Here is a 26953-nt window from a genome sequence, read left to right on the forward strand (position 1 = left end):
CGTGGCCCTGTTCAAGCGGTTCCTGCTGCTGCTAAAATCAACACCGCGGTAGGAGAAGGGTTTGGAATGGAGTTGGAGAGGTGGAGAGGTCATAAGTCAACTGCTTCCTCTTCATGCTCCAGAGATTTATCTTTGAAAAACCTGACCCTGTCGGAGTTTATCAGCAGTGACTTGCTGGGGTGGCTACTGGAGGTCCCAAAGTCGTCATCCTCCTGAGCGGCATACTCACCTTAGTTCTTGCTGCTCAGAATTTCTTGTTTTCCCTTTGAATTTGCCACTACGTCAACGATGCCCTGCATTCTAGGGCCACACGCAGCTCCTTTGTTCAGTGCTGATCTCAGCATTTGTAGAGGTTGGGTTTGTGACACGGTCTTAGGCTCTCAAATCATCTTAGCATGCAAAATACCAATAAAAAATTAAAATATGGAACCCCCAGGCAGCCCAAAGGAATGAAAAGGGCTGACGTTTTGACATCACGCAGGTTGGATATTTGATGTCTTTGTGACAGATTCTTTAGGTTTTTTCCCCCTAAGATTTGGATGGATAAAACCCATTGTGTGGGCTTGGCATGAGTGAAAATAAGAGGCAAGACAGATGAATGATGCAGGCTCTAGAATCATCTGCGAGCAGGGGCTCAACTTACTCTCCACATTTCTTTGGACAAGTGACTCACTCCCTCTCCAGCACCAGCATCTAACACAGGGTCGTGTTGGGGTTTGGAGACGTACAGGTCTTTGTTGCCTAACACAGTTTGACCGTTTGACCCTAATTGAGAAATACGCCCTGGAGTCCGACAGAGGGAGATGGGATCCCCACCTTTCTGACCTTCATGGGCGAGGTTGGTGGATGAGGCTGGGCTTCATGACCACTAGTGATAGTGAGCTGTCCAATGGTGACACCCGGATGCAGGCACAGCTGAGACCCAGAGCATGCCTCTATTGGTGGCCTTGGAAGGAGCAGAGACTGCCTCGCTTAACCTTAGGGAGAAGGACAGAACAGCCTGGGGACTCTCTGCACCCAGGTGGAACCCAAAGGACGGCAGGGGAAGAAGACAGCCAGATGAACTTGGTCCTTCGGCCCCAATCCCCCGTTAATAAGTCTCTCCTCTGCTTTTGGAGGGTACAAGAAGAGGAGAGAGTTCAGGAATGGTACTCAGTACCCAGAGATTCTCCCCAAAGGACCAGGAAGAAATGGATGTCCCCCTAGTAGATCATGCAACTATACATCAAATATTCCCCTCCCAGGGCTTTAGCACAGCACCAGGTACAAATGCTGCAAATCTTGGCTCCTGCCTCACATGAATGCTCTAGAATGTTATAAAATACGAGGACTTGGAAACATATGAAGAGGTCCCATATGCTGGGTCCACTCAGCGTCTCTTTTTCTACTTCATCATCTATAAGAAAAGGAAAACCCCATTTTCGAGGAGCTGGATTCCCAGTGTGCTTGAGGTCCCTTTGCAGCATGTCCAGCAGATATTGACTTTCGAGCAGGCGCTAGCGCAGGGCGATCCATAGACGACGCCGGTCCTGCCCCCAGCGCTTCCCCTTGCAGGGCCAGCTTGGCTCTTAGCCCAGGGCTTCGGAGGGCACCGTGTCTGTGGTTCTCCACTGCACAACAATGTCAGCGTCCCGTGGACAGGTGGCGAGCTATGCGGATGGAGCAGGGAGCAGCCCCCGGGGGCTGGGAGGGCCAGGGCTTTCCCCCCAGTCTGGCCTTTGCAAGGAGCTCTTCTGGACTCCTTTTCCAGATCCTGTTCTTGGCTGGCATCGGCAGCCCCTGGAGAAACAGCACGGAAAGTGAAGTGATTTGCTCCTTGCAGCATGTGTGTGTGTGTGTGTGTGTGTGTGTGTGTATGTCTTGTGCACTTCTGTGTTCACCTGGGACGGCTGGCCAGCTCTCATTCTAATCTATCAAGGTCAACAGCACAGCAAGCAAGATCCATGAACTCAGGATCCAGACTGCCACCAAACCTGACCACTAACTGCCCTTGTGGCCTTGCATAAGTGGCCCCTTCCTGCTTGGTTCCTGCGTCTGTAAGATGGGGATGAAAATACCCGTCTCCACAGTGCTTACGATGTATGTAAAGCGGTCAGAACTTGGGACACAAAAATGGTCAGTAAAATCTAGTTCTTCCTGTTGTAATGTCAATACTATCCATTTTGAGTAATTTTGAGGTATTCCACAGGAAGTATACATAATAAATAAATCATGTATTTGGACTGAAATTGCCAGTCAGAGAAACGGGAATTAAGAAAAAAAAATTAAAAAACGTGGACAAAGGCAGATGCATGTTAGAACAGAAAGGGTGGGCTGTGGTGGGAGAGGAAGAAAGGGAATAAAATGTTAAAAATCAGAACATAAGGGCATATACCATAATTATAATAAGATGTCAATTTGGCTGTGAGCTTCCCGGCAGCCAGATCACCAAGGGAAGTAACTCAGACCAAGTGGTACAAACTTTGCTAAAAATTTAAGATTTAGAAGATCTAGCTCACTTTATTTCCCAAAAAAGCAGATCACAGAGTAAGATTCTGGACCCGATCAATATTTCCTACCAAAAGTGTGTGTGTGTGTGTGTGTGTGTGTGTGTGTGTGTGTGTGTGTAAATAGGCAGCAATATTAGTTGTTTGCACAATTAAAGTTCCCAAATCATTATGACTCATTATTCTCAAAGCTGGAGGCCCTTTCATTGTGTCCGGTTACATACGTCGTATTTAAAGGTTACTAGTGCTATCCTGTGGCCTATTTTGTTCCTGATCTTGAAATAGTCTGTAGAGGAAAGTTGGTCTCCTTGGCTCTGTAACCCAAAGCTCTCAGAGAAGTCTGTTCATCCTGTTCCCCCTGGAGGTGAGTTGAGATCCCCGAGGTTGTCCACGGTATTTACTGGCCCCTCCTGCTTGGGCCCAGGTTGGTTCTGTGATGACTGTGCCCCTCCTGGCCTCCTGAGCCTTGGGTCTGCCTCTTGTGTGCAGCTCCTGGGTCTTCTCCAGCAGCACCGGTGCTTGGCCTCCCTGTCTCCAGTCCTGCTCCTCCTTGGGGCTTGTATTACAGTGACCTTGTTGACCTGGTCAGTCTCAGAATGGGAGCTCTTGTGAAGAACCACGAGGAATCCAGCCTGGCACTGGGACACTACTCCTAATCACTAAGGGATTCAAACAAATGGAACATAGGAAGACGTGGGAAATCCACACAGATCCTGGGCATAGCTCTAGGAAGGAGGGATGTGGGATGCCTTCTTCAAACGGCTCTGGGTGCTCCATTTTCCACCTTCTACCCACAGCAATCCAGTTATTCGTGATGCCCAGAGTGCAAGGGGCCCGCTGTTCTGACAGAAGGCCTGTCCTTGCTTCTGCTGAGTTGAAGAATCTGCACTCAGAAGCTGATGGGGGCTGACATCCATCACCATGTTTGTTCTGAGCCCACACTGCCCATCGGCTGCTTCTGGCCAGTGATTCACAACAACCAAGGTGGGCGTGTTCCTGGGGATGCAGAAGGCCTCTGATGGGTGAACGTGCCAGCAGCCTTGCCAAACTTTTCTTAGACGAGACAGCGATATAAGATGCCATCACCCAAACCTCCTTCTGAAACACCTACCTGTGACTCTGCGGGTGGCTTGGGCTTTCTCACAACATGGCTGACAAGTTCCCCAGTACGACATCTTGACAGAGAACCAGGCAGAAACTGTGTTCCCCGAATGACCAGGTTCTGGACACCGTATGACATTACTTCCACCCTATGCTATTCATCAGAAGCAAGTCACTAAAGCCAGCCCACAGTCAGGAGGGGAGAATGAGACTCTACCTCTTCCTGGGGAACATGCCACAGAATGTGTAGACACGTTTCAACCCTCCGTCAACATGCAAGGAGCCCCATGGAGGGGCTGGGCTCCCTGGGGGTCTGCAGTCACAGGCTGATGTGCTTTTGTGAGGGATGTGGTGGTGCCCAGCTCCGAGTAGCTGGCAGAGGGTCTTGTTGCTGGCTTGCGTGTCGCCTGCATGCTCCTCAGTGGCGTCATTCCCTGGTACCCAGAGCAGCAGGTGTTGGCTGGAGGAAGCTGCGGGACTAGAGCAGGGCCTCCTCATTCTCATCCTGGCTCCCTCCCCACAGTGCTGGGATCCACTTCGTCACTCCATCTGTGCTTCTGCCATCTTTTTCACTTTCCAGAAAATGTGACCAAAGAGAAAACACAGGGCCAGGGCATGACCTGCGCGAGGCACCCAGCTGATAACCTCAGGGACCACCCTGTTCCGTTCTCCAGGTGCAAGCTGGAGGTGACTAGGGCCAGCCATGAACAGGCTCATCCTCAGAACCCACAGCTGGGCCTTTGTTGCTCCCTGTGTTCATTTTGCCTTTTCTCTCCCACGAAGACGTTTTACCAAAAGAGCAAGAAAGTGAAATTAAACCACTGACGGGTGCCACTCAGCCTCCCCCAGGACCTGGCTCCCTAGAGGTTTCTGGGCAGATCTTGAGACTTCATTGTTACCAGCTGGTACTCTCTCTCCTCTGGAGGACCAGGGCTGGACGGTCACGAAGGGGAATGGGGACGACTCGGCCAGTCTGCTGAAGTCCCTCTTCCCGTGAGTGATGAGAACTATTCTAACTCCTACTTGATGAGATAGAAACAAAGGAACCACTAAGGTAAAACACACCAATGACATAAAGACTCTGTATTACTTTATTAAAGTAGAGAAAAACTCAGGCACAATTCTTCTTCTTCTTCTTCTTCTTTTTTTTTTTTTTTTTGGTACTCAGATTGAACCCAGGAGTGCTTGGCCACTGAGCCACATCCCCAACCCTTTAATATTTTTTTTTTTTTATTTTGAGACAGGGTCTTGCTAAGTTGCTTAGTTGCTGAAGCTGGTTTTGAACTTGCAATGTTCCTGCCTCAGCCTCCCGAGCCAGTGGGCAGAATTTTTTTTATAAATAAAATTAAATTGACTTAGAAGCTACCTCTTGACACCTTCTTCTCTTGAAAGACAACGACTTGACAAAACCCAGGGTGAAATAGCCTTTAATTTCACGATGGGGGCCACTTGGATTTCATTGTGCAGTGCTGCTGTGGCTAGGCCCCCACAGGCCACCTCTTGTAACACTTGCAGATGTCATTCTCGGGTAAAAGAAGAGAAGATGGTTATTTTTTTTTTTCAGTCCTGACAGTAATTCTCAGTATGTTCAATGACAAACAGGTGACAACTGCTAAAAACGAGCTCATAGTGAATCTCCAGAAAATCTGGCGATCGTTATTTTGGAGCAGTGTACGGTTTTCAGTTTGTTATGCTGCGATATCTGTTGTCTGTGAGAGCCATATTTTCTCACCATCAGAGCTGCCACATGCACAGGCAGTCGCATCTGTGCACAGAGGCCACTGATTGCTCTTTTATGGGATTCTCCCGAGTCGTCACATGCTGCCCTGTCTGGGGTCCTGGCTCACCCTTCCAATCACACCAGCATTCTGGTGCCTCAAGATTTCTCTGGCTGAAAAGTGTCAGGAGATGCTCTTTAAAATCACCAGGCAAACTGGGCACAGGGATGCGCCCCTGTAATCCCAGCCACTCGGGAGGCTGAGGCAGGAGGGATGGCAAGTTCAAGGCCAGTCTCAGCAATTTAGCAAGACCCTGTCTCAAAATAAAAAATAAAAAGGGCTGCTGATGTAGCTGGGTGGTAAAACGCCCCTGGGTTCAATCCCTAGTACCAAAAACAACAGCAAAAACTAGGAGCAGGTGGCGTTGAGTGTCTGTCTTCTCTAAGCTCTGAAGGTGACCCCGGGCCACTCTCTGAGCACGCATCAGTGGAAAGATAATGAAGGAACCAGGCTGTGAATCTCAGTTTTTGTGGGGGATTGCAAAGCCCACCCCCTTCATTTCCCCCAGGTTGGTAAATGCTTCCCCTTGGGAAGCACCCAGGTAAGCAGCAAAGTGAGACCAGGACCCAGGTGTGGGCCGTGGACCTGGCCTCACCCATATGCTCAGTTCTGTGTCAGTGGCCAGAACCCTGTTGGGCCAGTGCTCTTGTGGGGAGACCCCTGCTGGGCGGGAAGGACAGGCCTTCTCCCTCAGGCTCAGGGGTAGGAAGCAGAGGAAGCAGCAGGAGGAAGTGAAGGACAGACATCAGAGACTCCCCTGCAGCTGCGGCTTCTGAGGCCCAGGAAGCAGCACGTGACTGACAGGTTGGAGCTGAAGAGTGGTGGAGATTGCTTGGAGCCACCACCGCCTGGGTGATTATTCCGCAAGACGAGGAGCAGCCGCCGGTGGCTGCTGGCCTGAGCTCTGGACTGGTGGACAAGCCTGAGGAGGAGCGACACCTTCAGAGTTCACCTGGGACTTGGGAAAGATAAAGATGAGCAGCAGGCCACCGGGGGCCTGCCTGCCTCTGCACCAAAGGCTGCCCGCTCCCACGGCCAGGGACAGCAGTGTGGCCTTCCCAGACAGCTTTGTTTTCAATAGGATCATAAGGCCTCGTAAGGCTGTGATGAGACATGGCTCTAACTTGTCCATAGGCACTGAGTCAAAGGAAGGCAGCCTGAGCGGTCAGGTCCGAACTGCACGGTGCCGCCGAACTGCACAAGGTGAGCTGCGGGCATCTTCCAGAGGAAGCATATGCTCTAGCAGGGGAGGGTCAAGGCTCCTTGTGGTCTCCTGCAGGCTCTCAGCCTCAGCTTCCCTCCTGGTCCCAGTTTGAATGTGGCCATCTTCAGCCACAGGCCCTTGGGGCCAGCTCACCAGAGCCCGCCCTCAGGCCTTCTTGGCTGGGGCTGGGAAACTCACCACCTGGAGGCCTCGGTGGCTTGACTCCTGCTCATTCTTCAGGACTTGATCCACCTCCCCTGGAAGGCTTCTCTGACAATGCCCTTCTGCCTCCAGGGACACAGGGGACAAAGGAAAATCCAGAAACTCCCAGACCCACAGGTTACAAGATATTTCTCTGGCCAGAAAAATATTTTCGAATTAAGACACAGCCCTAGGACAAACACCAACGTGAGGCCTTTTGTATTTGTTATGACCTCTGAGCCCTTCAAGTTTTCCCCTGGCACAAGTGTCTCAGGTCAGTGAGTCCTGAGCTGTCCCACCAAGGTCTGTAACTCAGTCTGTCTAGAGACGAGTCTGGAACAACATGGCGGGCTATTGGCCCTGGAGCATCCTGGAGTCCTGGAATCAAACTGGTAAAAAATCCACCACGTCAACAAAAAACAAACCAAACAGATTCTCAGAGCACTGTAGTGCTCAGAGCGCCACCAGCCAGGAACAAAAGACACCGTGATTATTCAAGGCATTAAACAACTCTTGGGGCCCTGGTATTTATGGGCAGGACACTCAGAGAAGATAGGAATTACCCAGGTCTCAGCGGGGAGCATTTCTGACCCTAAAGGTTGGGCCTCCCAGGGATTGTGAAGATTTCAGAATCTCAGGGAGCCTTCCATTCACTAGGGTTCTCCGGAACCAAGGGGGCGTGTGTATTTGTGTGTGTTTACAGGAATTGGCCCATGAGATTTGGAGGGCTGGCAAGTCCAACATGGACAAGGAATTCTAACAGGCCAGAGACCCAGGAAGAGGTTGCAGATGGCCCAAAGGCCTTCTGCTGACCGAGTTCCTCCTTCCAGCTTGGGGAAGGTCTGCGACCTCTGAAGGCCTTCAACCCGAGGCCCATCCACCTTATGGAGGGTAACCTGATTTACACAGAATCCAGGTGTTTGTGGCAGCTGTTTGTCCAAGTGTTGTGTGTGAGTGGAAGGGGTGTTAATGTTTTTGGTTGGTAGGTATCCCAAGTCAGAGGAGCCACATCCAAGTCTGATATAGATCGTGAGATCTTTGACTTCAAGCCTGAGGCCATGATAGAATAAGCTTTTAGGGTAGGTTTTTTGCAGGGGATGGGGGAGATGAAAATGATTTTCTTGTGGAGGAAAGTAAATGTTCGTGACCGAGGGGAAAACTGGTGGACTGGATGGTGGTACCCAACTATGTTCACTCTCTCCCATTCTCTACATCAGAGGTTCCTGTCTCTTTGTCCTTGGTCTTGGCCATTTGATGTGCTTTGGTCAATGAATGGGAGCAGAAGAGACTTTGAAAGCCATCACATGCCTCCAATTGTTCTCCTGAGCGTTTGTTCTCCATGAGAATAGAAGGTTCCTTCAGCCTGATCTCTGAATGAGAAAACAGGTTGCCAAGGCAAACCAATCACAGCAAAGCCCAGCTGAGCTCTGCAGAGCCACACCTCATCAACAGCCCTCACTGTTTCTGAGCAAGAAACATGTGTGGTTTAAGTTATTGAAATGCTGGGGATGCTTGTTACTGCAGCACAATCAGACACATACCACTGACGTCTATGACTAATTTGGATAATTCAGATCACGTAAACAAAGACCTCCTTTCTAAATAGGAAGGTTTTCAATTTGAATTATGCAGACACTATCCCATTTCCTAACCCTATATTATCTTTACAAAGGAAATTTGAAAGGTATTTTAAAGGCATTTTAAAGGCTTTAAATACTCTTATTACAGGATTTTGGATGTCATTTTGAACCCTGCAAATCCAACATATGGCTTAAGCCTTCCAGCACTGAGGGAATTAAGGCCGTCCATGTTTACCAGGCTGCAAAGACTTCCCAAGCAGTATCCCCAGTGGAATCTCCCGGAGGTCAAAGCTCAGGGTGACTCCGATGACCTCCACAGCTCTACTTTGTCTCATATTTCCTTCCTCCTCTTTCAGTTAGCATTTGGGCTGGATAAGAAGAAAAGAATTCAGGATCTCTCTTAACTGTGCCACCAAATTCCAGAAGACATCTTCAATTAAAAATACAACTCGAGAAAACACAACCATGGCTTAAAGCCCTTGGGTAACTTTTATTTTCTGGAAATAATAGAAAGTCTTAGATCCCATTCACTTTTTCCTACTCTTTCCTCCAGTTCTTTGCTTACTGGGAAACTAAACTCGTCCTTCTAGCACTGATTCTTAAGGCCCAATTCCTCCATAATTGAGTTTAAGTTTCCAGCTCTGTGGGAGGATATAAAATTATTTTTGCTTTGGTAACTTCGGTTAAGTTTTTTTTAACTGAGAACATTAATTCTTAGTAATAAAAGACTCAAATTCAGTAAACATAAGCAGTGACCTTGCCCAAACAATCACGATGCTGGATCTTACACAACCGATCTGGATATTTTAAGAGTAGGGCAGACCAATGAGTATTCATGCAAAAGGTCGGATAAGTAGGTTAAAGGAAAAAGTACTCTTCTCATCAGTGTGACTCATCCACCCCCCTGAGACTGGCAAAGTGACTCAGGCTTTCAAGTAGGTGACAATGCTTAGAGAAAAATATGACCTAGCGGTTTTCATCGGGACTTCTCAGTTGGTCGGTGGTTACGCTTTTGATTCTCCTGCATCCCTGAGGAATTTGGGAGTATTTTGGGCTTTTTCACAGAATGGTCCAAAGAACCCTGCTGACAGTTCACAAGAAACCTTCTGAATGTCTAGATTCCAACCTTGACACTCACAAAGGCGGTGGCAGAAAGAGCTGAAGGAGATTTTGAATTTAATCACCACTGGTGAATCAAACCCCAGGGCTGTGTCTACGAGTCCCCGAGGCCTGCTGGGAACAGCACCTATTCATGTCCAGAATCCATGTTCGTCTTAAGCCAAGGTCAGCTCCAAGTGGACAGCCAGATCTCCAAGCCCCTTGTCTCTACTCTGCTGAGCTGGGAACAGGTCCTGGAAGGCAGGAAGGGGTCACCAGGAGGCTGGGCTCCTGTTTCAGGTTTGCCCAGACCAAGGCAGGAGGTCACTTCAGGTTGCTTTCTTTCTTGTTCATCAGCTGAAGGGGGATGGTCCCGAAGCCTCCTTTGTTGGGTTGTAGTCAGAATCTGTAAGATGAGATGCTTGGAGCCTTTGGAACCCTGGAGGACACAGAGATGCTCAGAATGTCAGCTCTTACGCTGTCGATGAGTAGGCCCCGCTGTTAGGCATGCCGATGGCTTCCAGGCAATTTCTCCGTCTACACAAGCATTCTCAGAGGGTTCATGGACAGAAGACAAAACTGGGATTAGATCGGTAGACACACACATGCCCACAACACATTCCCTAAAAATGGCAATTTGGACGTACTCTGGTGACGTCCTCCATGCCCAAAGCCCTGTTGGAGGCTGTGACATTTTCTCAGTCCCTACCAGTGGCTCCTCTTCCTCTTTGGCCTTGAATATGGCAGATTCAGATTTGGGATCCTCACTCTGTCCCTCCCTCCCTGTTTGGCTGTAGCCGATGCCTGCTGTTTATCTGAGGATGAATCTCAGATCCTGTCTGTCCAGTGTCCCGACTTACAAAGGGACTTGTTTCGTTACACTTAGAGCTGGTTGGGTAGGTTCCATGGGAGCACCGTTTTTGAATCCAGACACCACCCAGGGTAAAATTTTGTAGATGAGATTTCTTGGGAAGGGGTGCAAGGGGGTCCAATAAGCTCACCACCCACATTACTTCTTTATTAAAATGCTCTTTGCTCATGAGGCACCCCCACCCACTAGCTACTCCCAAACTCAAGCCAGTTCTCCCTCTCAGTGCTGTCCTCTCACCCAGCTTTATTATGTGAACCAACTTACTTCCCTGGGGTTGTTCTGATTTGCATATCTACCTGTTACTTAGGTAAAAAATGGTGCCCACCAAGATCTTCCTGGTAGAGTGAGATTTGGGGATGTTGGAGGTCATTTGATTTGACTAGTCATACACGACCTTGGTCACCTCCACTCCCGCCTCTGTCTCCCAGTGGTAGAGGGACTTGGTGGCAGCATGAGTTCATTATCTGATCTGTGGATCAGAACTCAGATGAGGAGAGCCCTGGGCTGATCGTTGGACATGGGTTGGGTGAGTAAATTTTGCTTGTCTCAGGACCACAGCCTGGACCTCCCAGTTTCCCATACTGCTCCAGAACTTGCTATTCTTAAACCAGCTATAGCAAGGGGCTCAAGGACCAGTGAAAGGGCATCTGTCACTCAAAATAAGATGCAGGTGTTGCTTCTCCTTGTCAGTCAGCACAAACCCCCACAGTAATCACACTTGGCATTGGGTGATAATTTCTATCGGACACAGTTTAGAACTCTTGAAGCATTTTTATAGCTATAACTTCTTTGATCTTGCAACAGCTCTGTGAAGGAGTCACATCTTTCAGTTATTCAACAAATACTTGCTGAAAGTTCTGTTGGGGATGACTGAAGTGGTTCCCAGGACATAGGGCTATTGGTTTTAAAACCAGGACTGCCCCCAGACAAACTAGTATGAGTTGGTTACCCTTCTGCCATTCTGGGCATTGAACTCCCAGAGATGAACAGGATGGGAGTGGTCCTATTACACATGGTACCTACAAGCTGGCTATTTTCATGTGTTTGATTTCCTGCTGGGTGTTGGACGGAGCTGTTGCCGTCTGAACTTTCTGAAGTTTTGATATCCATTCTTCAGACTTCTGACTTGTTCATCAGGCTCAGAGCTAGTCCCTGGGTAGAACACAGAAAGTCTCATGAGATGTTGTCCTGGCTGCTGTGGTTGGGAAAATATGAGGAGAACTATTACCAACTGGGGATTCCAAGTCTGTGTCTTTAAGGTACCACCCCCGACTCCTTTTTTCCTTCTCTCTTGATTCCGGTGCCATCTCTGCCCATCATGCCCATGTGTCCTCAGCCCCCTGCCTTGACACTGCTTGCTCTCGTGGTAACCAGATCCTCTTCTGTATATTTAATCATTACCTCTACTGGATGCATCTGTTAAAATTGAGATTAAATAACTAAATCGATTGAATTGCGGTTCTGTACATATGCTGAGAAACACTGACCACAAACAGTCACCCCAGGAACTTCCTCCTGGGGAGAAGCTATTCTGACCAAGAGATAAGAATTCCTTCCCTGTTGTCAGGAATATCACTGAATTGCTTTTCTGGGACAGATGAGCATGGGGTGAGTTGGGGCAACAGGAACCAGATCCTATTGTGTCACGAGGCTCTCTCTAAAAGTCAACCACTTCTCCCGTGTTTCAGAACAACCAGGAACCTTGCTAATTGAATAGCGTCCCATTATGTGACAGATCATGCATTTCCAGGAAGGACGAAGTAATCCAATTTGTGTTGAAATGTCAACTCAAGCTGCAGATACTCCTTCGGTATGAGCCGCATGTAGCGTTTTCTTTGGCCGTCGTCAACAGTGCGGTTAACTCTCAAAGCTACCTGTGGCATTTGGCATGGACACTCATGGGCTCGAAGCACAACTCTCAGCTCCTTGTTTTTCTGTAATCGTGCTTTCTGATTTTTCTCTGTTGTCGTTGGCTGGGAGTTTGGAGGGTGTGGATTGATTTCTCCCAAGCTCCATGAGAACTTCACAGGAAGGATGAGCTTGGTCACCCTTTCGGGTGTGGCTGTCCGCTGAGAAGCTGTGTCAGTTGTGTCCAGCTCTTTACTCACCCATTTCTCCATAATCATCTGTGGGGAACCTACCGAGTGCCATGTAACCTTCCGGGTACTCCGGGAAGGTCAAACCTGAGTTGAGGCACAAGTGAAACCAGTGAGTCAGACACACAAAGGTCTGGGTGAGGAATGTTCTAGTCAGAGAGAACCAGGGCAGATACCCTACTGGCATCCTATCGGTCTCATTACTGTCAGCTCAGAAGTCAATTTCTGGTAGACGGTAAGAAGTCAATGGAGACGTAGACATTTCCTTCTGAGGACAAAGAGAAGAGCAAGAAAAAAACTGACCATCTACTGACGGAGCATAAGCAGAGAGCCACCTAAGATGTCAATTCTGAAGTACAGGTTTCTTACTGTAATCACTGACAATAAAAATCATGATGATAACCAGTCTTGAGCGAGCCTTTGGTACGTGCCGGGCGTGGTTCTGAGCACCTCACATGGATGAGCCCACTGCGTCTTCCCGAAACCTAGGAGGGAAAATGGGCACTTTGCTCCACTTTTAGATACAGTACCTGCTCAAGGTCACACAGCAGGGAAGTGGCAGAGCCCAGGTCTCCTGGTCCCTGGCCTGTACTGCTAAGCCCTGGGCTCCCTGGTTCCTCTCTGGGCCTTGGCTAGGATCCCACTCCATGGGGCTAGGCCAGGTGTGTCACACACACGGGATGGAACAAGTGCCCACAGGCACCTGTATGCATCTCAGCCATGGTGACAGTCCGTGGTGGTTGAGTCTCCCAAGAGCAGAACACACCATGAACGCGAGGAAGCAAGGGAAATCGTTACGGACTGAGGCAGCCGGAAAGGCCTTTAGTTGGAAGCGGGACAGTCCCCCTGCCTGACTCAAGGAGAATTTGGAAATGTCTGGAGGTGTTTCTGATCAACACAGTGAGCTGGCGTTTAGTTGTGGAGGGAGAGGGGGGAGGAGTGCTGAATCAAAGCCTGGCATTCACGGATGAACTGTCTCACCCCCAGTGCCAAGGTCACCAAGGAGACCCTGGGCTACCAGATGGGCCTCAAACCTCCCATTCTAAATGGGCAGCATTTTTCCCATAGAAGGGTCCAGAACACGTGGATGGTAGTCAACTGTGCTAACGGAGGCCGGATTCAGGACTTGGATTGAAGATCTACCTTTGAGTTCGGAGACTCTGTACCAGTTTGAGCGAGGTGAGGTATTATGAGTGTTGGCTGGGGCTGGGTGGCTTTCCCCCTTTCCGCCACTACTTTTTAAACACAATTTTAGGCCAGTGAGACAAGTGCGTAACTGGGAGGCCCCAGCTGGCATGGCTGGTATCACAGCCATTTGAGAGCCTTAATGAAGAGTATCTGATTATGGAAGGAAACTAGCATCTGTTTGTTTTCTGTTCATTTAATTTGATGTTTTAATGATGCTGCGAGTTATTTGAAATATTCTATTTCAACATACCCTTTATTTATTGTGCTTGTGCCCTGAGGCGGGCTGGCAAAGGGTGACCTGTTTAAAAGTCTGCCCGCAAATCATAAATTTCCACTGGAAACCAGGAGCAGAGAATTTTACATCAGGAATGCTTTAGAATTTTTTTTTTTTTAAATCAGTCCAAATTGGATTCCAAGTTGGAGATAAGCAGGAGGGACTTTTCTTTTTTTCTTCAAAAAGTCTAATTTTTGAGTTTTTTTTTTTTAATGTTTGTTTGTTTTGTTTTTAAATAAAAGAACAACTAAAAGCAGAGTTCTATTTTGGGTCAGATAAATGGAGACGGTGGCATTAGTTCCAGTTGTTAGGAAGTGGGAAATTAACAATAGTATTTTTGAAACCGGTAGCACAACTGGTTTCATCTCCCCCTCCCCACTTTCGATTCCATCGACTGAGACTCTTATTCTACATTGCCTCCCCAGTCTGGGTCACAAGAAGACCTCTTCTATTGCCCCTCGGCTCAGAGAGACCCTGGCACACAATAGTTACTCAACAAATGCCTGCCTGGCAGGGTAAGCAGAGTAATCATTTCCCAAAATATCCAAGTTCTTGGACCCTGTGAATATGTTATGTTACATGGCAAAGGGGAGCTCAACTTCTGGATAGAGTTGAATTTGCTAATCAACCGACTTTAAAATAGAGAGATAATCCTGGATTATCATTTGGGCTGGATGTAATCCCAAGGGTCCCTAAACATAAAAGAGGAGGCAGGAGGTTCATGTTGATGGGATGTGTGAAACACTCAGCGGGCATTTGCTGGCTTTGAAAATAGAACAAGAAGGTTCAAGGGTAAGGAATCCAGGTAAATTCGAGAAGGTGGCAAAGGTCAGGAAATGGATTCTCTTAGAGCTCCCAGAGAAAGAAACACAGCCCTGCCTGCAACTAGATTTTGACCCAGAGAGATCATGACCAGCCACTAACCTAGAGAACTGTGAGATGATAAGTGTGCACATTCTTCAGTCACCGAGCTCATGGTAAATTGTGGCAGCAACAATAGAAAATGAGAGCATTGTGTGGAGCGGAGCTCTTTTGTACCCCAGGGACTTTGTACCTGCTGTCTCTCTGCCTAAAGCTCTACTGCCATCTCCCTGCTTAGCTGACTCTCCTAGATGAGAGAAGCATTTCCTTAAGTTCCTCCCCATCCTGAAACTTCTCCCTAGAAGCTTTGTACAGCTGATGATATTTCAAAATGCATGTCATTCAGTGTTTTTACCTTTTCCTTGTAAAGTGTAGTTCAGACAAAGAAAACCCCAGGAGAAGTGTTGCTTTGTGAACTGTCTTAAGGGGAATGACCACTGGATATTCAGGTCCACAGAGGTGTTTTGTCCCTCAGCCCCAGACCTTCCACAGGGCGGGTCCCCCTTGTGGGGACAACCCTCCTGACTTCTATGCTCACCCCTCCTTGTTCCAGGACCTCCCTCCTTCCTCCTTTTATTTCCCAAGGGTGGATCCTCAACCCTCTGGTTTTGTCTGTGTGTTTTCTTTTTTCTTGTTTTGGATGTCTTTTAAGATTCTGTCTCTCTACAGGTCCCTTCTCTTGTAATTATTGGCGACAAACTCAGTTTGCGCTTTCAGGAGAGTTTCCCACGGTGTAGACTTCCTGATGGCGTCCCCCTGGTGTGATTTCACATGTCCCTCTATCCTCCCTGTCTCCTGTAAATTGGCTCTGTGGGGAGTTGACCCCTAAGGGTTTGACTGCACTAAGGTTCAAATGTTATTTTGGGGAAGACTACTCCATAGGAGGTGGTGTGGAGCATCAGGGGACCTCTGCTCATCGTCCTGTGTGATGTCGGCAGTCTTTGATGCTCAACTTCTAGAGCCATTCGCCCATTGCCTAGGTTGCAGGATGGTGATGTTCTCCCTAATGTCTTGTCATGAATTGCTTAGTGTCTTCCTTTCCTCGGCTACTTCCCCAGCCTTCAGGAGGGCAGGGCTTGGGTTGTTTTCAATCCCCACTGAACCCAGGGCCAGCCACAGGCCTGTGATATGATAGACTTTTTTTGGGGGGGGGAGTGTGTATGTGTGTGTGGGGGGGTGGTACCAGGGATTGAACTCAGGTGCACTGAACCACTGAGCCACATCCCAGCCCTATTTTGTATTTTATTTAGAGACAGGATCTCACTGAGTTGCTTAGTGCCTTGCTTTTGCTGAGGCTGGCTTTGAACTCACAATCCTCCTGCTTTAGCCTCCTGAGCCGCTGGGATTTCAGGCGTGCGCCACTGTGCCCATCTGCCTTTTTTGTTGTTAAATTTGTTTTAATTAGTTATACATGACAGTAGAATGCACTTATGAACTTTGATATAGCATGCATAGATGGGGTATAATTTCTCATTTTTCTGATTGTACATGTTACAGAATCACATTAGCCATGTAGCATATATGTACATAAGGTAACAATGACTGTTTCATTCTGCTATCCCTCCTATTCCCATATCCCCTCCCCTCCCCTACCTTCACTCCCCTCTACCTAATTTAAGGTAACTCTGTTCTTCCCTAGTGACCCCTCCCTTATTGTGAATCAGCATCCACATATCAGGGAAAACATTCGACCTTTGGTTTTTGAGATTGGCTTAGTTTGCTTAGTATGATTCTCCAACTCCAACTCCATTTACCTGCAAATGTCATAATTTTATTCTCTTTTAATGCAGAGTAATTTTCCATTGTGTATTTATACCACAGTTTCTTTATCCCTTCATCTATTGAAGGGTATCTAGGTTGGTTCCACCATTTAGTTATTGTAAATTGTGCTGCTATAAACATTGATGTGGCTGCATCACTATAGCATGATAGATTTTTGTTGGGTATTTTTTGAATGAATGGATGAGCACTTGGAGGAGCTGTTGACCTGAGTAGTCTAGTGGTCACTCCCCTTAAGAATTGAGGGGTCACTGCCCCCTCAATTTCTCCACCTTCTCTTCTCACTTTATGCGGCTAAACCATGGGTCAAAACAAATTGGATCAAAAACATAGAATTAGTGAGGAAATACCCTCAGAGGCTCAAAAGTGTCTGCTTTACAGTGGCTCTGACATAAAAATACTGATTTAGAGCATTTAATAGGAATACCTTGTAAGAGACCCAAATGGGTGTTTAAATATCTATTTATTATTATTATTATTATTACTTTTCTTCTAAGCAATTATACCTTAGGGGCCTTCCTAATGAGATTCCTAAGAGGAAGCAGCATTAATATGGCCAAGAATTAGCTCATCACACAGAGTCTGTCTTTTGAATGGTTCAAAGTGATTCACACTGAATTTTACATTTGTCCTTCAAAATACCCCCATGAAGGGCCCAGCCTCTGAGGTATGCAAGGTGGCCCAGTGAGTAACATTCTCTATAAAAAGTCGGCCTATGGAGGTTGGAAGACCCACCCAGGTCTCACAGGGGACACATTCAGGGCTAGACATTTGTACATATGCTGGGTTAATCTCTCTGTGGCTGGTGGAATCTGAGCTGGAATGGACCTTGGAGATTATTTAACGGCAGCACGTGTATCACTTACACATTGCCATGGTAACGCTGCAGGATAGACGGCCATGACACTCCAGTGGCACAAAATAACAAGCACTTGTCGCTCTCCTGCTTGGGGTCAGCAGTGTTGCTGGTGTTGGCTGAGGTCGCTCGTGTGTCCTGGGGTGGGCTGGCTGTTGGCTGACCATGGCTTGACCTTGGCTGGGGAGACTGGGGTGACTTGGCTTTGTTCTGTGTCTCTTCCCAGGATGATCAGTTGGAGAGCAAATAAAAACACCAAAGCCACCAAGGCCTCCACTTGGAGAAGGCACAGATTGTCACTTACGCTGCACTCTGTGGGCCAAATGGTAGGAGCAGCCCAGATGCAAGGGGTGGGGAAATGGATTCAGCCTCTTTAGTGAGAGGAATTGCAAAACCCACCGGACAAGGGACATGGATTCAGGGAGGGGTGAAGAATTGGGGCCCTTAATGCAATCAGTCAACCGCCACGCCATCTCATCTTACAGAGGGAGCAGACTTGTTTCACGGGATGGCCTGAAGCATGCCCAGGGTCACTCAGCAGAATGGGGACGAGAGCCCAAGATTCTTGCCTCTCACTCATCAAAGCACAGACTCCAACTAAAGGCAGAGGCTAGTGCCTTTGGCATTCACCCACCCGCCACTCATTCAGCACATGACCCTCAGTGTCCATGGCTGTGCTCTGTGCTGGGTAGCCGGAGCTCATTAACAGCTGAGTGTAAATTATATGAAAGGGTGACTTCTCCCATTCACCCCGAGGTTTGCTCCCGGATCATAAAGTCCCAGGCAGGAGGAGAAACAGGTCTCCCACCTGCCCTTCCTTGGCATCCTGGAAGCCACACATAGAAGACACCCATTTCTGCTGATAGAAGGCTACCCCAAACTGCAGAATTCAGCTCCTTGTTGTTCAGCTCTGAACGGAAGCGGTCATCTCCATGTCCCCTGCAGTGATATCCCTTCCCTTATCATCCAACAGGTGGTTTTGCCAAAGTGGGTTTTTATACCAGTGTTTCCCACTGCCTCAAGGGGAAAATAACACAGCCATTTTGGGGGTCTGTTTAGTCTCAAAGGGAAACAACTTACTAATTAGGGTAAGAGACTTTACAAAAATATGTTTTCGATTTCACTGATGGTCAGTTACAAGCGATAACACTGTTAAATGTAGTGCCTAATAAATCTGGAAAAACTACCCAATAAATGTAAGTAATAACAATGATTAACAATAAATTAAATGCAGAGAACCAGGAATGTACCACATTATTTTTAACTAGTTTGGGCCATCGGGTTGTGATTATTCAGTTTGTCCTGTACACCTGGAGTTTATTAGACTGTAATACAAACTAAACGGTCCCTCAGAGAGGCCACTGAAAGGGCTTTAGTATAAAACAATATACAAGTTTAATAGTGGTAACTGACCTTTCTTTCTTTTACAAAAACATATCTTTGTAACTCGAGCCCCAAGGAAATGTAATGCTTTTTACCTAATCCTGATTGTTAATTTTTCCTTTTATTTAATTTAGAAGGTTTCATTTGTTTCATGAGATAGGAAGACACAATTTATATTCCATAATTCTTCCTGCTCTGGAAAGAGATCCAAAATGGCTAAATATTGTTTTCCTTCTGCCCGTGTCTATTACAAGAAGAGGGAGAAACAGGCAGTGCACTCGCTATTAATGGCAACTGGTTAAAACCCACATTTTAAAATAGCCAAAATGAAATGGGTCCATGTGTTTATAATCAAGGTACCTTTGACTAATTTTCCCTAAACCTTTAAATATTACTCATTCTCAAATACCAGAAAATTGGGTTCTCTCTCTCTCGGTGGAGGACAGGAAGGCAGAAGCGGGCTCTTGGTGGAGACTTTTCCGTAACTTTCCTAAATGCTTATCTTCCAAGACCCTGCAACAGGACTGCCATATTTATTTCAATTACAAAATCCTCTGCTTTGGGCACGTCTCGCTGGGTAGAGGCTGTTCTCATTTTGACACTGCTCTGGGATGTTTTCTGAACCTTTCTACTTGGGTCTGTCACTTTTCCCATTCTGCACTCTATTCCCTGAACCAAAGGCATTTTCCACAAAGGGAGTCTTAGTGGGGGTCAGCTCTTGTAAACGTCTGAAATCTGAGGTGCCCCCAACAGAGCTGAGGTCTGGCCAATAGTCCATAAAACTCTGCCTTAAAATAATTAAATGAAATGGTCACCGGGGAGGGCAGGAATGGCATGGCCCCAGGGGCCCACAGAGCGGGGGACCCTTGTCCTCAGTCTGCTCATCAATATGGTCGGCCTGAGGCCTGGTGCACCCCTGTAACAGAGCCCCAGGTGACATCTCACTGGTAACCAGCAGCCTTCATCTCATAATCAAAACCATTTTTTGTCCAAAAGCTGATCTTTATCTCAAAAGATGGAGTGAGTTTGATTCCATTTGGAAGAGGGAGTTCAGTCCAGGGCGGAGGAGGTGTGACCTGCTCAACAGGGCTGGGGGAGCCCAGTGTGAACTGACCTCTCTGTTCCTTAGGGAAACTGGACTCTGGGCGAGGGGAGGTCGGAGTCCTTGAAGGCACATCGTGTAACTCAGAGTGGCTCTTGCCGTGGCTCTTGCCGTGGCTCATGGGGCTAGAGAGGAGGGGAAGGGCAGGGAGGGCTGGGGTCTTTCGATGCTGGGGGACTCTCCCCTGGGAGAATGTAGGCACTGTGATCCCAGGATGGATCCGAAGGGAGTGTGGTTCCCACGAAGCCGCCTCTCTTCTCAAGTGCGTGATCAGTGACAGCTACTCTTGGGTGCCCAGCGCTGAGCTAGGTACTCACAGGAGTCTTCCTATTTAATCTTCACAGTGACTCTGGGCTGTGCTTCGTTTTGCCTCCACTCCACATCCCAGGGGTTCCTTGCCCTTTTGGGGGGCCAGCAAGAGGATAGCAGGTTGTGGTGACCTCAAGAGGCACCCCTAGATGGATAGTGCGAGACCCTGTTGACCGATGGCTCGGCTGCTGTCCCTCCATCCATCCATTGCCCAGTCTGCACAGAAACCTCCTTTCCTGTGAGCCCCCACCCCGCCCTCCGGGGGCTGGGTTGGGAAGCAGCGGAGACCCATCTCTGAGAATCCAAGACCCTTCCACAGGAGGCTCTGGTTTCAGGAGTCCCTGTCGGCAGGGCTAAGCCTTTCTTCTTTCTTCTCAGGGCTGAGGGTGGAACCCAGGCCTCCCATGTGCTGGGCCAGGGCTTCGCCACCCGCTGCGGCTGCTCAGGCCAGCCCTCCCCCAGCTGTGCTGCTCCCCGAGGCTCTTCCACCCTCCGTCCCGGGCTCCGATGGCACTGCAGCCTGAAGTCCCCCTTCCCTTTGGGTCCCCTTCACCAGTTTTCCCCCACAGATCCGTCAGGTCTAGTCCTGCCCTTGGGGTCTGCTTCCCAGGGGATCCAAAGTCACACCAGTCAGTAGAGCAAGAGCCATGAGCATGGGCAACGGGCTCTGGACCTGATGTTCCAGCATTGCAGGCGCCAGGCAGCCTGAGAGCCCACGGAGGAAGCCGTGGCTCCCGCTCCAAGCTGATGGCTCTGTCTGGAGGTGGCACCTGCTTCCTCATCCTGACTTGTTCAGCTTCCTCCAGGACCTATGATCCCTTGGCCTTCTTCTCCGCCCCGGTTCCTGGGACTAACTTCTGACCTTGGTCCTACCACCAACCTTTCTCCACATGGGGCCCAACTGCCTTCTCCCTGGCTCACTTGGGAGGGGCTCCCCATGGGACCCTGGCTCTGCATTTCTTACCTTCTACTCTGGTCTTCTCTGGCTGGAAATTTTCCTCAGTCCTCCAAAGTTTCCCGGCTCATCGGTGCATTCTTGATCCTGCCTCTAACGCTTTATTTCCAATTCCCCTGATGGCCTCCGCGAAAGTTCCCGGCAGAGATTGATTGCAGGGCATGACCCAAATTTGTAACTGGCCACAAAACGCTGTAAAACAAAGTTCACTGAATACCTTCCAGCTGATTGTAAGTGATTTTTGAAAATGATCCGGTTACATTTTTCTTCTTCTTTTTTTTCCCCCCACACAAAATGTCTGAATACAAGGATTTTTCGCCAAGCTCTGATTTTTGTCATAGGGGACAAAACAGACTGGATGCACCCATCTGGGGGCAATGACAACTCTGGAGCAGGTCAGGTTTTGTTGGCTAAGATGCAACTGTTAATAGGGAACAAGGACAGAGTTGGTGTCCTGGCCAGGGAGGCCGGAGACCTGGGCTCTTAACTCTTGGAAGACTTCTTAGTCTCCCAGTGGGTATTTTTCCTCCTTTGCAAAATGCAGAAGAGCATTTGTCAAGCTGTCTTTGCAGAATCCTGGAGCTCTCCACCCTGGACTAGGAGAGGGGTTTTTCCACACCTGCAGGGTATAGCCAAGTGATTTGAGAGAAGTGTCTCCATGGTAAGCTTTGTCTCACACATTTCTGTTACACCTTTGACACCTGCTACCGGCTAAAAATGAACAAGCATCAAAAATGCTAAAGAAAAAAAATTTCAGAAATGTGCCTTTGAAAAAAGAAGTGACTTTCCTCTGGTGGCCTGAATCCATGTAATTGAGTCCTAGTTTTTCAGTGAAGTCATTCCTGGTTCATGCCACAGAATGGAAGACCTCAGAAAGCATTTGCTCTAGGATTCAAGTGCTTCTGAGCCTGCTGGGTGGCTGCGGGGCTGTTCCCTGCCAAGATCTGCTGCTGTGAGGAAGGCAAGAGCTTCCGGGCTACAAGCTCATTCTAGGACAAGGGTCACAGGAGCCACAAGTGAGGGTCAGTGAGCAGTGCTGGGGTGGGGGCAGGATTCTTTTGTTCAGAGGTCCGGCTGGTTCCAGTCCCCAAGCCTTAACCTCATGTCTCCAGGTGTGGGTGCTCTGCAGAAGCTAGCAGAGAAGGCACCGAGCCCCCAAGGCATCGCATTGTGCACTCCGGGTGGCATTGGTGCTCACGGTTTAATAGTCTTGGGAGACTGGGGAGCCTGTGCTGTTGGTGTGGTACAGACTCTGGCGATGCTCAGTGGCTGGGCACTGGCCCTGAGGCTCTGGAACACCACCACAGGGCTGGGAGCCTCAGAAGTCACATTGAGGCTGTCGCAGGAACTTGGCAGTGTGGACATCACTGGGCAAGGGCAACAGGTAGCCCAGCTGTTGTGAGGGTCTTCTGCTGGGGTCATGGAGAAGCTGTCATTTCATTCTGGGGGCAAGAGGGAGCTGTTGAGCTGTTGAAGGAGAGCCCTTGGAGTTGGACTTCAGGATGATGCTCTGGCCTTGGATGGGTTGGCGTGGGGGGAGGGAGGCGGGAGGGACCAGTGGGAGGCCGTCGGGGATAGTGCACTTCAGAGATTCCTGTGGAAGGCCTGGGCAAGGCTGAGGCTTAGAGGAGTCAGATCAGAACCTAAGTAGGCACTGCATCTGGCTGAAGGGCTGTCTCCTCTTACACCAGTGGGTGGCTTTACACCAAGGAAGTCACGGCCCACACAAACTCTGGGTTTGTGCTACACATCTGGCAAAATGAACTAGAGTCAACCAAACCAGCAAATGCATGACTAAAGCCCAGGCTCTTGCCCCGTCCAGGTGCTAAGTTACCTGCACATGAGGGCTTCTTCAGGTTGGAAGGGATGGAAATATGAGGCTGAAGTGACCTGTAATCCACGGGCAGGGGACGCTGTGTCTCCAGGGAATTCCCCGGGCCTTCCTTGGAGTAGGATGGACAAGGACCAGTATGGCCACCAGGATCCAGCCCCTCTGTGAACATTGCTTTACCTTCAGCTGGGTCCCTGTGGAAGTCATCCAAGGTGAGGCTCATCTGCGCTGCTTCCCCTGGAGCTGTGACCTTACTGTCCCCATCCTGGGCATCAACACAGTCTCAACCAGCTCGTTTCATTTTTTTCTATTTTATATTGGGGCAAAGGACTATATTTCTAGCACCCAGAAGAATGAAAAATGAAGTAGGAGAGATAGAAATGGAGGCCCATATTTTAGTAGACAGAGCTCGGGGCAGGCAGGGAGCCAGGAGTCCTGAGTCCCACCCCGGCCCTGACACTGACTTAGCTGTGTGACTTGGGCTTTAGTTTGCTCTCAGGGATGGCAAGAAGCTCACATTTGGTGACTGTGAAGGCCTCTTAACAGCTTGAACTCTCTGCATTTTAGCTCCAGGAGAGGAAGATTCTGCCTGTGGTTAAGGAGAAATGCTTTGAGCATTCCAGGTCTCTCTAGGAAGAAGTTGTAGTAGAACTTGAGAGTTCAGGCTCTGGGTTCAAAACCTGACTCTGCAACAAAGTAATGATGGCCCTGGGTAAGTTCCTTAGAGTGTCTGGTATGCAGGGACTTCATCTGCAAAATAGGGCCCCAAATGCATATTTTGAGGATAAGATAAAGTTTACACAGGATGTGGCACAGGGGAGGATCTCATAGAGTGATGCTGTCTGGCACTGCCCTTGATGGGGTTGGAAGGGCCAGATGTGGGCAAGTCTGGATCCTGGATCTGGAGGGATCACCTGCACCTCCCACGTGTGCTCCCTCTCCAGGACAGTTGGGCCATACTCTGGGGGACAGTCCTCTTTGTCCTCTGCAAGTTGAGGATTGTCAATGGGGAAATATAGCATTCACAAGCAGGAAGAAAAACATACCACTGTGCTTTTAATGTTAAAGAGCCAGTTTAGACATCATTAAAATACATTGCACCCAATATGGTTACCCACAGTCATCTGTATTACCTGGGCAGGTCATTCATCAGCTTGTCAATTTAAATGGATTTCTATATAGAAGGGACTCTCTAACATGTGGGAACTCTTGAGAGGAAACTTAGAAGTATATAGTACCAGCATAGTAGAAAAATGCAAATTACCCAAAGCCTTGCGTGAGAGCACCATCCCTACCCTCATCAAATGAGCACTACACCATTTTCTGTATAAAATCAGAGAGCATAGAGGGACAACACTGCAGAAAGAAGCCGAGTTCCACTGTGGTGCCCAATTACACCACCCACCCACTCTGTGTTCTCATCCCCAGCACCTGTAAATTTGTTTCCTTATAGGGTTAAGGGATTGTGAAGACGTGATTAAGTCGAGAATCCTGAGATGAGAGGTTATCCTGGATTGTCTGGTGGACCAAATGTAATCACAAGGGTCATTATGAGAGGAAGCAGGAAGGCCAGAGTCTGAGAAGGTGATGTGTGATAAAAGGTGATGTGCGTGGTGTTGGAACAGAGGATGGAGTGATGTGGTGCTGTGAGCCAAGGAGCGTGCAGGTGGCCCTTAGAAGCTCTCTTAGCACTTCCTTTGATTTTTGAGCTTAGCGCAACAAAAAAAGACCTCTGACTTCCACAACTGGGAGATAATAAGCCTGTGTTTTTTGAATCCACTTGTTGTAATCTGTCACAGCAGCAAGAAGACATGAGTATATACTGTCCCTACAAAAATCACTGCTATCATTCTACATACGTGTGCACATCCTTCCAGGCCGTTAGGCATGCACATGTGTGAACACACATATAAACACGTGTGTGCTTGTGTGCAGAGGGAGAGGTGTTTCTTTTTTTAGTCAATGTGAGATCATACTATACATTCTCTTTTGTAATCTAATTTTGTCTAACAATTTTCATCTATTTTAGTAAATTTCCCTTTCTTCTAGAAGTTAGATGATATTTAAATTTCCCTGACTCTAAGATGTCCATTATAGGGCTTTGCTCAATCTTATAATAAGTATCACGCATCACATTTGTTGCTATGGCTTTCTCATCTTTTTTCATCTTGTACATCTTCTTTCGATGTCACTGGCTTGTTGCAGAATGTCCTCTCATCTAGACTTCAGGTTGCTTCCTTGTGGTGCTGTTTAGCTTGTTCTTCTACCCACTGCGTTTCCCGTGAGCTGCTGACTGTATCTAAAGCCTGAATGGACTCAGTTATACACTTTGGGCTAAAACACAACAATATAAGTGATGCCATGTACTTTACATGGCGTCACATAATTGCTGTTGCTAGACTATTACTAGATGATAATTGCCGATTGATTCTGGTTTCTAGGACTGGAACATGGAGTTACATGGAGTTACGTGGAGTTTAGAGGCATCAGAAGAATGAACGATTTGCTCTGATTCTGGGGGACCCGATTGCTAGTAAGGAAAACAACTTCCAGGAACTCATTTGCCAGCCTAATGGATTAGAGCCCCAACCCCCCCCCACAAGGGGGGGGGACAAATAACAGGAAACATAAGCTTGCAGACCACATTCAGACTCATAAATTACTGAGAGTGGGCTCGAAGAAAACAAACAGGTTCAATTTCAACAGACCTTTCTCAACTAGGTGTACCAACATCTGACGGTTTAGACATCATTAAAATACATTGCACCCAATATGGTTACCCACAGCCATCTGTATTACCTGGGCAGGTCATTCATCAGCTTGTCAATTTAAATGGATTTCTATATAGAAGGGACTCTCTAACATGCTGGGAACTCTTGAGAGGAAACTTACAAGTACTTATAGTACCAGCATAGTAGAAAAATGCAAATTACCCAAAGCCTTGCATGAGAGCACCATCCCTACCCTAATCAAATGAGCAATACACTATTTTTTGGTCTAAACTATTATTTATATTTTAAGTCATTATTATAATAATAATAATAATAATAGTGATAATAATGCCATAGAGAGTTTATAGACAAAGCTTCTCTTGGTAAAAATTCTGAAATTGTCATGAACATCTTGGTTCATGGATAAATTATTACGTTTTGCACGTATGGGGTGTGAGTGTGTGGGCACGTATGGGGTGTGTGTGCGCGCATGCTCGTGTGTGTGTTTTCCAGTCATCCTATCCAAACCTCTCTCTCACGTAATCAAATGCATCATTGACACCACATAGGGTTTTGATCCAATCTTTTGGGTTAAATTATTTCCAGGAGATTATAAACTAATTCGAGTTTTCCAAAGCCCCACCAAACCCGAGGTGCTCTCAGCAGGAATATAGTATTTCGAGGCTCATTGCAACGTGTAATGAGAAACTCTTTGTGTACAGCTCTTTCTGCTCTCCTTCTCTCTCCCTCTGCTCAGCCCTAAAGCCTAAAATTTAGATAGGTCCTAGTGAAACCCTTGTAACTTAAATAAGCATGCTTTGGGCAGAATCCAGAAAACAATCTGTGTATCTTACAATCTGGGGCGGGGGGAAAGACAGAAAGAAGAAACTTCCATTTCTGTTATGAGCAGAATGAAGTGAACAGAGGAATGTTGGAAAGGTTTTTGAAAAAGAAGATTTCTGAAAGACACCGGAAAACAGTGTATTCTTCACATGACCGCACGGCTCTTAGCATGAATTAAAGACGTGGCGAGCCTGTGAATGGATATCGCTGTCTTAATGAGAACACCAGATGCCCACGCTTAGGAAACGCAGGGAAAGCGAGACCCTTGTAAAATTTTATATATTATCCCTTTCACCAAAATATGAAAAACAGATTAGAAGAGGGAAGGAAAAGTTCTTCTATAAATAAATTTGAAAAAACACTGGACCAAAAGGAGACACTTGTTTAAATACAACGTCCAGGAGAGAAAAATTGTCAAATAAACAAGAATCCGCACTTTGGACGGC

This window comes from Urocitellus parryii, chromosome 5 (assembly GCF_045843805.1).
Source record: "Urocitellus parryii isolate mUroPar1 chromosome 5, mUroPar1.hap1, whole genome shotgun sequence".
NCBI lineage: Eukaryota > Metazoa > Chordata > Mammalia > Rodentia > Sciuridae > Urocitellus > Urocitellus parryii.